This window comes from Lissotriton vulgaris, chromosome 12 (genome assembly GCF_964263255.1).
Source record: "Lissotriton vulgaris chromosome 12, aLisVul1.2, whole genome shotgun sequence".
NCBI classification, from domain to species: domain Eukaryota; kingdom Metazoa; phylum Chordata; class Amphibia; order Caudata; family Salamandridae; genus Lissotriton; species Lissotriton vulgaris.
In genome coordinates this window covers 472,486,114-472,502,455 of record NC_141700.1, presented here as the reverse complement: position 1 = coordinate 472,502,455, position 16,342 = coordinate 472,486,114, and positions in this window count along the sequence as shown.

Below are 16,342 nucleotides of genomic sequence, written 5' to 3'. Positions count from 1 at the left end.
CAGGGCAGACCAAACTACCAAGCCAATTCTTTTACTGGAAAGGAAACAAGCTTCCGGTGAACGGTTTCTGGCATTACAGCCGTCTTCGGCCCGGCTTGCTTGAATCCTGATGGTGCAGTGAGCAAGGGACTCACATCTGAGCATACCCTTCCACGCTTATGGTGGACAAAACGATTCAGAAAAGGGGGTGGTGATGGACAGAGTATCTGAATTAAGCAGAACACTCCTACCCAGTCCAAAGATCAGGGCTTGATCCATCACCGTTTTTTAGCTAACTGCACCATCCCAGCTCAGAACCTGGCTACATGCAAATTAGTCTGTCCCTGGCCCAGTGCATCATGGGAACAGGGCAGACCCAACTACCAAGCCAATTCTTTTACTGGAAAGGAAACAAGCTTCCGGGGACCGGTTTCTGCCATTACAGCCGTCTTCGGCCCGGCTTGCTTGAATCCTGATGGTGCAGTGAGCAAGGGACTCACATCTGAGCATACCCTTCCACGCTTATGGTGGACAAAACGATTCAGAAAATGGGGTGGTGATGGACAGAGTATCTGAATTAAGCAGAACACTCCTACCCAGTCCAAAGATCAGGGCTTGATCCATCGCCGTTTTTTAGCTAACTGCACCATCCCGCTCAGAACCTGGCTACATGCAAATTAGTCTGTCCCTGGCCCAGTGCATCATAGGAACAGGGCAGACCAAACTACCAAGCCAATTCATTTACTGGAAAGGAAACAAGCTTCCGTGGGACCGGTTTCTGGCATTACAGCCGTCTTCGGCCCGGCTTGCTTGAATCCTGATGTTGCAGTGAGCAAGGGACTCACATCTGAGCATACCCTTCCACGCTTATGGTGGACAAAACGATTCAGAAAAGGGGTTGGTGATGGACAGAGTATCTGAATTAAGCAGAACACTCCTACCCAGTCCAAAGATCAGGGCTTGATCCATCACCGTTTTTTAGCTAACTGCACCATCCCAGCTCAGAACCTGGCTACATGCAAAATTAGTCTGTCCCTGGCCCAGTGCATCATGGGAACAGGGCAGACCAAACTACCAAGCCAATTCTTTTACTGGAAAGGAAACAAGCTTCCGGGGACCAGTTACTGCCATTACAGCCGTCTTCGGCCCGGCTTGCTTGAATCCTGATGGTGCAGTGAGCAAGGGACTCACATCTGAGCATACCCTTCCACGCTTATGGTGGACAAAACGATTCAGAAAAGGGGGTGGTGATGGACAGAGTATCTGAATTAAGCAGAACACTGCTACCCAGTCCAAAGATCAGGGCTTCATCCATCACCGTTTTTTAGCTAACTGCATCATCCCAGCTCAGAACCTGGCTACATGCAAATTAGTCTGTCCCTGGCCCAGTGCATCATGGGAACAGGGCAGACCAAACTACCAAGCCAATTCTTTTACTGGAAAGGAAACAAGCTTCCGGGGACCGGTTTCTGGCATTACAGCCGTCTTCGGCCCGGCTTGCTTGAATCCTGATGGTGCAGTGAGCAAGGGACTCACATCTGAGCATACCCTTCCACGCTTATGGTGAACAAAACGATTCAGAAAAGGGGGTGGTGATGGACAGAGTATCTGAATTAAGCAGAACACTCCTACCCAGTCCAAAGATCAGGGCTTGATCCATCACCGTTTTTTAGCTAACTGCACCATCCCAGCTCAGAACCTGGCTACATGCAAATTGGTCTGTCCCTGGACCAGTGCATAATGGGAACAGGGCAGACCAAACTACCAAGCCAATTCTTTTACTGGAAAGGAAACAAGCTTCCGGTGACCGGTTTCTGGCATTACAGCCGTCTTCGGCCCGGCTTGCTTGAATCCTGATGGTGCAGTGAGCAAGGGACTCACATCTGAGCATACCCTTCCACGCTTATGGTGGACAAAACGATTCAGAAAAGGGGGTGGTGATGGACAGAGTATCTGAATTAAGCAGAACATTCCTACACAGTCCAAAGATCAGGGCTTGATCCATCACCGCTTTTTAGCTAACTGCACCATCCCAGCTCAGAACCTGGCTACATGCAAATTAGTCTGTCCCTGGCCCAGTGCATCATGGGAACAGGGCAGACCAAACTACCAAGCCAATTCTTTTACTGGAAAGGAAACAAGCTTCCGGGGACCGGTTTCTGCCATTACAGCCGTCTTCGGCCCGGCTTGCTTGAATCCTGATTGTGCAGTGAGCAAGGGACTCACATCTGAGCATACCCTTCCACGCTTATGGTGGACAAAACGATTCAGAAAAGGGGGTGGTGATGGACAGAGTATCTGAATTAAGCAGAACACTCCTACCCAGTCCAAAGATCAGGGCTTGATCCATCACCGTTTTTTAGCTAACTGCACCATCCCAGCTCAGAACCTGGCTACATGCAAATTAGTCTGTCCCTGGCCCAGTGCATCATGGGAACAGGGCAGACCAAACTACCAAGCCAATTCTTTTACTGGAAAGGAAACAAGCTCCCGGGGACCGGTTTCTGGCATTACAGCCGTCTTCGGCCCGGCTTGCTTGAATCCTGATGGTGCAGTGAGCAAGGGACTCACATCTGAGCATACCCTTCCACGCTTATGGTGGACAAAACGATTCAGAAAAGGGGGTGGTGATGGACAGAGTATCTGAATTGAGCAGAACACTCCTACCCAATCCAAAGATCAGGGCTTGATCCATCACCGTTTTTTAGCTAACTGCACCATCCCAGCTCAGAACCTGGCTACATGCAAATTAGTCTGTCCCTGGCCCAGTGCATCATGGGAACAGGGCAGACCAAACTACCAAGCCAATTCTTTTACTGGAAAGGAAACAAGCTTCTGGGGACCTGTTTCTGGCATTACAGCCGTCTTCGGCCCGGCTTGCTTGAATCCTGATGGTGTAGTGAGCAAGGGACTCACATCTGAGCATACCCTTCCACGCTTATGGTGGACAAAACGATTCAGAAAAGGGGGTGGTGATGGACAGAGTATCTGAATTAAGCAGAACACTCCTACCCAGTCCAAAGATCAGGGCTTGATCCATCACCGTTTTTTTAGCTAACTGCACCATCCCAGCTCAGAACCTGGCTACATGCAAATTGGTCTGTCCCTGGACCAGTGCATCATGGGAACAGGGCAGACCAAACTACCAAGCCAATTCTTTTACTGGAAAGGAAACAAGCTTCTGGTGAACGGTTTCTGGCATTACAGCCGTCTTCGGCCCGGCTTGCTTGAATCCTGATGGTGCAGTGAGCAAGGGACTCACATCTGAGCATACCCTTCCACGCTTATGGTGGACAAAACGATTCAGAAAAGGGGGTGGTGATGGACAGAGTATCTGAATTAAGCAGAACACTCCTACCCAGTCCAAAGATCAGGGCTTGATCCATCACCGTTTTTTAGCTAACTGCACCATCCCAGCTCAGAACCTGGCTACATGCAAATTAGTCTGTCCCTGGCCCAGTGCATCATGGGAACAGGGCAAACCAAACTACCAAGCCAATTCTTTTACTGGAAAGGATACAAGCTTCCGGGGACCGGTTTCTGCCATTACAGCCGTCTTCGGCCCGGCTTGCTTGAATCCTGATGGTGCAGTGAGCAAGGGACTCACATCTGAGCATACCCTTCCACGCTTATTGTGGACAAAACGATTCAGAAAAGGGGGTGGTGATGGACAGAGTATCTGAATTAAGCAGAACACTCCTACCCAGTCCAATGATCAGGGCTTGATCCATCACCGCTTTTTAGCTAACTGCACCATCCCAGCTCAGAACCTGGCTACATGCAAAATTAGTCTGTCCCTGGCCCAGTGCATCATGGGAACAGGGCAGACCAAACTACCACACCAATTCTTTTACTGGAAAGGAAACAAGCTTCCGGGGACCGGTATCTGGCATTACAGCCGTCTTCGGCCCGGCTTGCTTGAATCCTGATGGTGAAGTGAGCAAGGGACTCACATCTGAGCATACCCTTCCACGCTTACGGTGGACAAAACCATTCAGAAAATGGGGTGGTGATGGACAGAGTATCTGAATTAAGCAGAACACTCCTACCCAGTCCAAAGATCAGGGCTTGATCCATCGCCGTTTTTTAGCTAACTGCACCATCCCGCTCAGAACCTGGCTACATGCAAATTAGTCTGTCCCTGGCCCAGTGCATCATAGGAACAGGGCAGACCAAACTACCAAGCCAATTCATTTACTGGAAAGGAAACAAGCTTCCGGGGACCGGTTTCTGGCATTACAGCCGTCTTCGGCCCGGCTTGCTTGAATCCTGATGTTGCAGTGAGCAAGGGACTCACATCTGAGCATACCCTTCCACGCTTATGGTGGACAAAACGATTCAGAAAAGGGGTTGGTGATGGACAGAGTATCTGAATTAAGCAGAACACTCCTACCCAGTCCAAAGATCAGGGCTTGATCCATCACCGTTTTTTAGCTAACTGCACCATCCCAGCTCAGAACCTGGCTACATGCAAAATTAGTCTGTCCCTGGCCCAGTGCATCATGGGAACAGGGCAGACCAAACTACCAAGCCAATTCTTTTACTGGAAAGGAAACAAGCTTCCGGGGACCAGTTACTGCCATTACAGCCGTCTTCGGCCCGGCTTGCTTGAATCCTGATGGTGCAGTGAGCAAGGGACTCACATCTGAGCATACCCTTCCACGCTTATGGTGGACAAAACGATTCAGAAAAGGGGGTGGTGATGGACAGAGTATCTGAATTAAGCAGAACACTCCTACCCAGTCCAAAGATCAGGGCTTGATCCATCACCGTTTTTTAGCTAACTGCACCATCCCAGCTCAGAACCTGGCTACATGCAAATTGGTCTGTCCCTGGACCAGTGCATAATGGGAACAGGGCAGACCAAACTACCAAGCCAATTCTTTTACTGGAAAGGAAACAAGCTTCCGGTGACCGGTTTCTGGCATTACAGCCGTCTTCGGCCCGGCTTGCTTGAATCCTGATGGTGCAGTGAGCAAGGGACTCACATCTGAGCATACCCTTCCACGCTTATGGTGGACAAAACGATTCAGAAAAGGGGGTGGTGATGGACAGAGTATCTGAATTAAGCAGAACATTCCTACACAGTCCAAAGATCAGGGCTTGATCCATCACCGTTTTTTAGCTAACTGCACCATCCCAGCTCAGAACCTGGCTACATGCAAATTGGTCTGTCCCTGGACCAGTGCATAATGGGAACAGGGCAGACCAAACTACCAAGCCAATTCTTTTACTGGAAAGGAAACAAGCTTCCGGGGACCGGTTTCTGGCATTACAGCCGTCTTCGGCCCGGCTTGCTTGAATCCTGATGGTGCAGTGAGCAAGGGACTCACATCTGAGCATACCCTTCCACGCTTATGGTGAACAAAACGATTCAGAAAAGGGGGTGGTGATGGACAGAGTATCTGAATTAAGCAGAACACTCCTACCCAGTCCAAAGATCAGGGCTTGATCCATCACCGTTTTTTAGCTAACTGCACCATCCCAGCTCAGAACCTGGCTACATGCAAATTGGTCTGTCCCTGGACCAGTGCATAATGGGAACAGGGCAGACCAAACTACCAAGCCAATTCTTTTACTGGAAAGGAAACAAGCTTCCGGTGACCGGTTTCTGGCATTACAGCCGTCTTCGGCCCGGCTTGCTTGAATCCTGATGGTGCAGTGAGCAAGGGACTCACATCTGAGCATACCCTTCCACGCTTATGGTGGACAAAACGATTCAGAAAAGGGGGTGGTGATGGACAGAGTATCTGAATTAAGCAGAACATTCCTACACAGTCCAAAGATCAGGGCTTGATCCATCACCGTTTTTTAGCTAACTGCACCATCCCAGCTCAGAACCTGGCTACATGCAAATTAGTCTGTCCCTGGCCCAGTGCATCATGGGAACAGGGCAGACCAAACTACCAAGCCAATTCTTTTACTGGAAAGGAAACAAGCTTCCGGGGACCGGTTTCTGCCATTACAGCCGTCTTCGGCCCGGCTTGCTTGAATCCTGATTGTGCAGTGAGCAAGGGACTCACATCTGAGCATACCCTTCCACGCTTATGGTGGACAAAACGATTCAGAAAAGGGGGTGGTGATGGACAGAGTATCTGAATTAAGCAGAACACTCCTACCCAGTCCAAAGATCAGGGCTTGATCCATCACCGTTTTTTAGCTAACTGCACCATCCCAGCTCAGAACCTGGCTACATGCAAAATAGTCTGTCCCTGGCCCAGTGCATCATGGGAACAGGGCAGACCAAACTACCAAGCCAATTCTTTTACTGGAAAGGAAACAAGCTCCCGGGGACCGGTTTCTGGCATTACAGCCGTCTTCGGCCCGGCTTGCTTGAATCCTGATGGTGCAGTGAGCAAGGGACTCACATCTGAGCATACCCTTCCACGCTTATGGTGGACAAAACGATTCAGAAAAGGGGGTGGTGATGGACAGAGTATCTGAATTAAGCAGAACACTCCTACCCAATCCAAAGATCAGGGCTTGATCCATCACCGTTTTTTAGCTAACTGCACCATCCCAGCTCAGAACCTGGCTACATGCAAATTAGTCTGTCCCTGGCCCAGTGCATCATGGGAACAGGGCAGACCAAACTACCAAGCCAATTCTTTTACTGGAAAGGAAACAAGCTTCTGGGGACCTGTTTCTGGCATTACAGCCGTCTTCGGCCCGGCTTGCTTGAATCCTGATGGTGTAGTGAGCAAGGGACTCACATCTGAGCATACCCTTCCACGCTTATGGTGGACAAAACGATTCAGAAAAGGGGGTGGTGATGGACAGAGTATCTGAATTAAGCAGAACACTCCTACCCAGTCCAAAGTTCAGGGCTTGATCCATCACCGTTTTTCAGCTAACTGCACCATCCCAGCTCAGAACCTGGCTACATGCAAACTAGTTTGTCCCTGGCCCAGTGCATCATGGGAACAGGGCAGACCAAACTACCAAGCCAATTCTTTTACTGGAAAGGAAACAAGCTTCCGGGGACCTGTTTCTGCCATTACAGCCGTCTTCGGCCCGGCTTGCTTGAATCCTGATGGTGTAGTGAGCAAGAGACTCACATCTGAGCATACCCTTCCACGCTTATGGTGGACAAAACGATTCAGAAAAGGGGGTGGTGATGGACAGAGTATCTGAATTAAGCAGAACACTCCTACCCAGTCCAAAGATCAGGGCTTCATCCATCACCGTTTTTTAGCTAACTGCATCATCCCAGCTCAGAACCTGCCTACATGCAAATTAGTCTGTCCCTGGCCCAGTGCATCATGGGAACAGGGCAGACAAAACTACCAAGCCAATTCTTTTACTGGAAAGGAAACAAGCTTCCGGGGACCGGTTTCTGGCATTACAGACGTCTTCGGCCCGGCTTGCTTGAATCCTGATGGTGCAGTGAGCAAGGGACTCACATCTGAGCATACCCTTCCACGCTTATGGTGGACAAAACGATTCAGAAAAGGGGGTGGTGATGGACAGAGTATCTGAATTAAGCAGAACACTCCTACCCAGTCCAAAGATCAGGGCTTGATCCATCACCGTTTTTTTTAGCTAACTGCACCATCCCAGCTCAGAACCTGGCTACATGCAAATTGGTCTGTCCCTGGACCAGTGCATCATGGGAACAGGGCAGACCAAACTACCAAGCCAATTCTTTTACTGGAAAGGAAACAAGCTTCCGGTGAACGGTTTCTGGCATTACAGCCGTCTTCGGCCTGGCTTGCTTGAATCCTGATGTTGCAGTGAGCAAGGGACTCACATCTGAGCATACCCTTCCACGCTTATGGTGGACAAAACGATTCAGAAAAGGGGTTGGTGATGGACAGAGTATCTGAATTAAGCAGAACACTCCTACCCAGTCCAAAGATCAGGGCTTGATCCATCACCGTTTTTTAGCTAACTGCACCATCCCAGCTCAGAACCTGGCTACATGCAAAATTAGTCTGTCCCTGGCCCAGTGCATCATGGGAACAGGGCAGACCAAACTACCAAGCCAATTCTTTTACTGGAAAGGAAACAAGCTTCCGGGGACCAGTTACTGCCATTACAGCCGTCTTCGGCCCGGCTTGCTTGAATCCTGATGGTGCAGTGAGCAATGGACTCACATCTGAGCATACCCTTCCACGCTTATGGTGGACAAAACGATTCAGAAAAGGGGGTGGTGATGGACAGAGTATCTGAATTAAGCAGAACACTGCTACCCAGTCCAAAGATCAGGGCTTCATCCATCACCGTTTTTTAGCTAACTGCACCATCCCAGCTCAGAACCTGGCTACATGCAAATTAGTCTGTCCCTGGCCCAGTGCATCATGGGAACAGGGCAGACCAAACTACCAAGCCAATTCTTTTACTGGAAAGGAAACAAGCTTCCGGGGACCGGTTTCTGGCATTACAGCCGTCTTCGGCCCGGCTTGCTTGAATCCTGATGGTGCAGTGAGCAAGGGACTCACATCTGAGCATACCCTTCCACGCTTATGGTGAACAAAACGATTCAGAAAAGGGGGTGGTGATGGACAGAGTATCTGAATTAAGCAGAACACTCCTACCCAGTCCAAAGATCAGGGCTTGATCCATCACCGTTTTTTAGCTAACTGCACCATCCCAGCTCAGAACCTGGCTACATGCAAATTGGTCTGTCCCTGGACCAGTGCATAATGGGAACAGGGCAGACCAAACTACCAAGCCAATTCTTTTACTGGAAAGGAAACAAGCTTCTGGTGACCGGTTTCTGGCATTACAGCCGTCTTCGGCCCGGCTTGCTTGAATCCTGATGGTGCAGTGAGCAAGGGACTCACATCTGAGCATACCCTTCCACGCTTATGGTGGACAAAACGATTCAGAAAAGGGGGTGGTGATGGACAGAGTATCTGAATTAAGCGGAACATTCCTACACAGTCCAAAGATCAGGGCTTGATCCATCACCGTTTTTTAGCTAACTGCACCATCCCAGCTCAGAACCTGGCTACATGCAAATTAGTCTGTCCCTGGCTCAGTGAATCATGGGAACAGGGCAGACCAAACTACCAAGCCAATTCTTTTACTGGAAAGGAAACAAGCTTCCGGGGACCGGTTTCTGCCATTACAGCCGTCTTCGGCCCGGCTTGCTTGAATCCTGATTGTGCAGTGAGCAAGGGACTCACATCTGAGCATACCCTTCCACGCTTATGGTGGACAAAACGATTCAGAAAAGGGGGTGGTGATGGACAGAGTATCTGAATTAAGCAGAACACTCCTACCCAGTCCAAAGATCAGGGCTTGATCCATCACCGTTTTTTAGCTAACTGCACCATCCCAGCTCAGAACCTGGCTACATGCAAATTAGTCTGTCCCTGGCCCAGTGCATCATGGGAACAGGGCAGACCAAACTACCAAGCCAATTCTTTTACTGCAAAGGAAACAAGCTCCCGGGGACCGGTTTCTGGCATTACAGCCGTCTTCGGCCCGGCTTGCTTGAATCCTGATGGTGCAGTGAGCAAGGGACTCACATCTGAGCATACCCTTCCACGCTTATGGTGGACAAAACGATTCAGAAAAGGGGGTGGTGATGGACAGAGTATCTGAATTAAGCAGAACACTCCTACCCAATCCAAAGATCAGGGCTTGATCCATCACCGGTTTTTAGCTAACTGCACCATCCCAGCTCAGAACCTGGCTACATGCAAATTAGTCTGTCCCTGGCCCAGTGCATCATGGGAACAGGGCAGACCAAACTACCAAGCCAATTCTTTTACTGGAAAGGAAACAAGCTTCTGGGGACCTGTTTCTGGCATTACAGCCGTCTTCGGCCCGGCTTGCTTGAATCCTGATGGTGTAGTGAGCAAGGGACTCACATCTGAGCATACCCTTCCACGCTTATGGTGGACAAAACGATTCAGAAAAGGGGGTGGTGATGGACAGAGTATCTGAATTAAGCAGAACACTCCTACCCAGTCCAAAGATCAGGGCTTGATCCATCACCGTTTTTCAGCTAACTGCACCATCCCAGCTCAGAACCTGGCTACATGCAAATTAGTTTGTCCCTGGCCCAGTGCATCATGGGAACAGGGCAGACCAAACTACCAAGCCAATTCTTTTACTGGAAAGGAAACAAGCTTCTGGGGACCTGTTTCTGCCATTACAGCCGTCTTCGGCCCGGCTTGCTTGAATCCTGATGGTGTAGTGAGCAAGGGACTCACATCTGAGCATACCCTTCCACGCTTATGGTGGACAAAACGATTCAGAAAAGGGGGTGGTGATGGACAGAGTATCTGAATTAAGCAGAACACTCCTACCCAGTCCAAAGATCAGGGCTTCATCCATCACCGTTTTTTAGCTAACTGCACCATCCCAGCTCAGAACCTGCCTACATGCAAATTAGTCTGTCCCTGGCCCAGTGCATCATGGGAACAGGGCAGACAAAACTACCAAGCCAATTCTTTTACTGGAAAGGAAACAAGCTTCCCGGGACCGGTTTCTGGCATTACAGACGTCTTCGGCCCGGCTTGCTTGAATCCTGATGGTGCAGTGAGCAAGGGACTCACATCTGAGCATACCCTTCCACGCTTATGGTGGACAAAATGATTCAGAAAAGGGGGTGGTGATGGACAGAGTATCTGAATTAAGCAGAACACTCCTACCCAGTCCAAAGATCAGGGCTTGATCCATCACCTTTTTTTAGCTAACTGCACCATCCCAGCTCAGAACCTGGCTACATGCAAATTGGTCTGTCCCTGGACCAGTGCATCATGGGAACAGGGCAGACCAAACTACCAAGCCAATTCTTTTACTGGAAAGGAAACAAGCTTCCGGTGAACGGTTTCTGGCATTACAGCCGTCTTCGGCCCGGCTTGCTTGAATCCTGATGGTGCAGGAGCAAGGGACTCACATCTGAGCATACCCTTCCACGCTTATGGTGGACAAAACGATTCAGAAAAGGGGGTGGTGATGGACAGAGTATCTGAATTAAGCAGAACACTCCTACCCAGTCCAAAGATCAGGGCTTGATCCATCACCGTTTTTTAGCTAACTGCACCATCCCAGCTCAGAACCTGGCTACATGCAAATTAGTCTGTCCCTGGCCCAGTGCATCATGGGAACAGGGCAGACCCAACTACCAAGCCAATTCTTTTACTGGAAAGGAAACAAGCTTCCGGGGACCGGTTTCTGCCATTACAGCCGTCTTCGGCCCGGCTTGCTTGAATCCTGATGGTGCAGTGAGCAAGGGACTCACATCTGAGCATACCCTTCCACGCTTATGGTGGACAAAACGATTCAGAAAATGGGGTGGTGATGGACAGAGTATCTGAATTAAGCAGAACACTCCTACCCAGTCCAAAGATCAGGGCTTGATCCATCGCCGTTTTTTAGCTAACTGCACCATCCCGCTCAGAACCTGGCTACATGCAAATTAGTCTGTCCCTGGCCCAGTGCATCATAGGAACAGGGCAGACCAAACTACCAAGCCAATTCATTTACTGGAAAGGAAACAAGCTTCCGGGGACCGGTTTCTGGCATTACAGCCGTCTTCGGCCCGGCTTGCTTGAATCCTGATGTTGCAGTGAGCAAGGGACTCACATCTGAGCATACCCTTCCACGCTTATGGTGGACAAAACGATTCAGAAAAGGGGTTGGTGATGGACAGAGTATCTGAATTAAGCAGAACACTCCTACCCAGTCCAAAGATCAGGGCTTGATCCATCACCGTTTTTTAGCTAACTGCACCATCCCAGCTCAGAACCTGGCTACATGCAAAATTAGTCTGTCCCTGGCCCAGTGCATCATGGGAACAGGGCAGACCAAACTACCAAGCCAATTCTTTTACTGGAAAGGAAACAAGCTTCCGGGGACCAGTTACTGCCATTACAGCCGTCTTCGGCCCGGCTTGCTTGAATCCTGATGGTGCAGTGAGCAAGGGACTCACATCTGAGCATACCCTTCCACGCTTATGGTGGACAAAATGATTCAGAAAAGGGGGTGGTGATGGACAGAGTATCTGAATTAAGCAGAACACTGCTACCCAGTCCAAAGATCAGGGCTTCATCCATCACCGTTTTTTAGCTAACTGCATCATCCCAGCTCAGAACCTGGCTACATGCAAATTAGTCTGTCCCTGGCCCAGTGCATCATGGGAACAGGGCAGACCAAACTACCAAGCCAATTCTTTTACTGGAAAGGAAACAAGCTTCCGGGGACCGGTTTCTGGCATTACAGCCGTCTTCGGCCCGGCTTGCTTGAATCCTGATGGTGCAGTGAGCAAGGGACTCACATCTGAGCATACCCTTCCACGCTTATGGTGAACAAAACGATTCAGAAAAGGGGGTGGTGATGGACAGAGTATCTGAATTAAGCAGAACACTCCTACCCAGTCCAAAGATCAGGGCTTGATCCATCACCGTTTTTTAGCTAACTGCACCATCCCAGCTCAGAACCTGGCTACATGCAAATTGGTCTGTCCCTGGACCAGTGCATAATGGGAACAGGGCAGACCAAACTACCAAGCCAATTCTTTTACTGGAAAGGAAACAAGCTTCCGGTGACCGGTTTCTGGCATTACAGCCGTCTTCGGCCCGGCTTGCTTGAATCCTGATGGTGCAGTGAGCAAGGGACTCACATCTGAGCATACCCTTCCACGCTTATGGTGGACAAAACGATTCAGAAAAGGGGGTGGTGATGGACAGAGTATCTGAATTAAGCAGAACATTCCTACACAGTCCAAAGATCAGGGCTTGATCCATCACCGCTTTTTAGCTAACTGCACCATCCCAGCTCAGAACCTGGCTACATGCAAATTAGTCTGTCCCTGGCCCAGTGCATCATGGGAACAGGGCAGACCAAACTACCAAGCCAATTCTTTTACTGGAAAGGAAACAAGCTTCCGGGGACCGGTTTCTGCCATTACAGCCGTCTTCGGCCCGGCTTGCTTGAATCCTGATTGTGCAGTGAGCAAGGGACTCACATCTGAGCATACCCTTCCACGCTTATGGTGGACAAAACGATTCAGAAAAGGGGGTGGTGATGGACAGAGTATCTGAATTAAGCAGAACACTCCTACCCAGTCCAAAGATCAGGGCTTGATCCATCACCGTTTTTTAGCTAACTGCACCATCCCAGCTCAGAACCTGGCTACCTGCAAATTAGTCTGTCCCTGGCCCAGTGCATCATGGGAACAGGGCAGACCAAACTACCAAGCCAATTCTTTTACTGGAAAGGAAACAAGCTCCCGGGGACCGGTTTCTGGCATTACAGCCGTCTTCGGCCCGGCTTGCTTGAATCCTGATGGTGCAGTGAGCAAGGGACTCACATCTGAGCATACCCTTCCACGCTTATGGTGGACAAAACGATTCAGAAAAGGGGGTGGTGATGGACAGAGTATCTGAATTAAGCAGAACACTCCTACCCAATCCAAAGATCAGGGCTTGATCCATCACCGTTTTTTAGCTAACTGCACCATCCCAGCTCAGAACCTGGCTACATGCAAATTAGTCTGTCCCTGGCCCAGTGCATCATGGGAACAGGGCAGACCAAACTACCAAGCCAATTCTTTTACTGGAAAGGAAACAAGCTTCCGGGGACCGGTTTCTGCCATTACAGCCGTCTTCGGCCCGGCTTGCTTGAATCCTGATGGTGCAGTGAGCAAGGGACTCACATCTGAGCATACCCTTCCACGCTTATGGTGGACAAAACGATTCAGAAAATGGGGTGGTGATGGACAGAGTATCTGAATTAAGCAGAACACTCCTACCCAGTCCAAAGATCAGGGCTTGATCCATCGCCGTTTTTTAGCTAACTGCACCATCCCGCTCAGAACCTGGCTACATGCAAATTAGTCTGTCCCTGGCCCAGTGCATCATAGGAACAGGGCAGACCAAACTACCAAGCCAATTCATTTACTGGAAAGGAAACAAGCTTCCGGGGACCGGTTTCTGGCATTACAGCCGTCTTCGGCCCGGCTTGCTTGAATCCTGATGTTGCAGTGAGCAAGGGACTCACATCTGAGCATACCCTTCCACGCTTATGGTGGACAAAACGATTCAGAAAAGGGGTTGGTGATGGACAGAGTATCTGAATTAAGCAGAACACTCCTACCCAGTCCAAAGATCAGGGCTTGATCCATCACCGTTTTTTAGCTAACTGCACCATCCCAGCTCAGAACCTGGCTACATGCAAAATTAGTCTGTCCCTGGCCCAGTGCATCATGGGAACAGGGCAGACCAAACTACCAAGCCAATTCTTTTACTGGAAAGGAAACAAGCTTCCGGGGACCAGTTACTGCCATTACAGCCGTCTTCGGCCCGGCTTGCTTGAATCCTGATGGTGCAGTGAGCAAGGGACTCACATCTGAGCATACCCTTCCACGCTTATGGTGGACAAAATGATTCAGAAAAGGGGGTGGTGATGGACAGAGTATCTGAATTAAGCAGAACACTGCTACCCAGTCCAAAGATCAGGGCTTCATCCATCACCGTTTTTTAGCTAACTGCATCATCCCAGCTCAGAACCTGGCTACATGCAAATTAGTCTGTCCCTGGCCCAGTGCATCATGGGAACAGGGCAGACCAAACTACCAAGCCAATTCTTTTACTGGAAAGGAAACAAGCTTCCGGGGACCGGTTTCTGGCATTACAGCCGTCTTCGGCCCGGCTTGCTTGAATCCTGATGGTGCAGTGAGCAAGGGACTCACATCTGAGCATACCCTTCCACGCTTATGGTGAACAAAACGATTCAGAAAAGGGGGTGGTGATGGACAGAGTATCTGAATTAAGCAGAACACTCCTACCCAGTCCAAAGATCAGGGCTTGATCCATCACCGTTTTTTAGCTAACTGCACCATCCCAGCTCAGAACCTGGCTACATGCAAATTGGTCTGTCCCTGGACCAGTGCATAATGGGAACAGGGCAGACCAAACTACCAAGCCAATTCTTTTACTGGAAAGGAAACAAGCTTCCGGTGACCGGTTTCTGGCATTACAGCCGTCTTCGGCCCGGCTTGCTTGAATCCTGATGGTGCAGTGAGCAAGGGACTCACATCTGAGCATACCCTTCCACGCTTATGGTGGACAAAACGATTCAGAAAAGGGGGTGGTGATGGACAGAGTATCTGAATTAAGCAGAACATTCCTACACAGTCCAAAGATCAGGGCTTGATCCATCACCGCTTTTTAGCTAACTGCACCATCCCAGCTCAGAACCTGGCTACATGCAAATTAGTCTGTCCCTGGCCCAGTGCATCATGGGAACAGGGCAGACCAAACTACCAAGCCAATTCTTTTACTGGAAAGGAAACAAGCTTCCGGGGACCGGTTTCTGCCATTACAGCCGTCTTCGGCCCGGCTTGCTTGAATCCTGATTGTGCAGTGAGCAAGGGACTCACATCTGAGCATACCCTTCCACGCTTATGGTGGACAAAACGATTCAGAAAAGGGGGTGGTGATGGACAGAGTATCTGAATTAAGCAGAACACTCCTACCCAGTCCAAAGATCAGGGCTTGATCCATCACCGTTTTTTAGCTAACTGCACCATCCCAGCTCAGAACCTGGCTACATGCAAATTAGTCTGTCCCTGGCCCAGTGCATCATGGGAACAGGGCAGACCAAACTACCAAGCCAATTCTTTTACTGGAAAGGAAACAAGCTCCCGGGGACCGGTTTCTGGCATTACAGCCGTCTTCGGCCCGGCTTGCTTGAATCCTGATGGTGCAGTGAGCAAGGGACTCACATCTGAGCATACCCTTCCACGCTTATGGTGGACAAAACGATTCAGAAAAGGGGGTGGTGATGGACAGAGTATCTGAATTAAGCAGAACACTCCTACCCAATCCAAAGATCAGGGCTTGATCCATCACCGTTTTTTAGCTAACTGCACCATCCCAGCTCAGAACCTGGCTACATGCAAATTAGTCTGTCCCTGGCCCAGTGCATCATGGGAACAGGGCAGACCAAACTACCAAGCCAATTCTTTTACTGGAAAGGAAACAAGCTTCTGGGGACCTGTTTCTGGCATTACAGCCGTCTTCGGCCCGGCTTGCTTGAATCCTGATGGTGTAGTGAGCAAGGGACTCACATCTGAGCATACCCTTCCACGCTTATGGTGGACAAAACGATTCAGAAAAGGGGGTGGTGATGGGCAGAGTATCTGAATTAAGCAGAACACTCCTACCCAGTCCAAAGTTCAGGGCTTGATCCATCACCGTTTTTCAGCTAACTGCACCATCCCAGCTCAGAACCTGCCTACATGCAAATTAGTCTGTCCCTGGCCCAGTGCATCATGGGAACAGGGCAGACAAAACTACCAAGCCAATTCTTTTACTGGAAAGGAAACAAGCTTCCGGGGACCGGTTTCTGGCATTACAGACGTCTTCGGCCCGGCTTGCTTGAATCCTGATGGTGCAGTGAG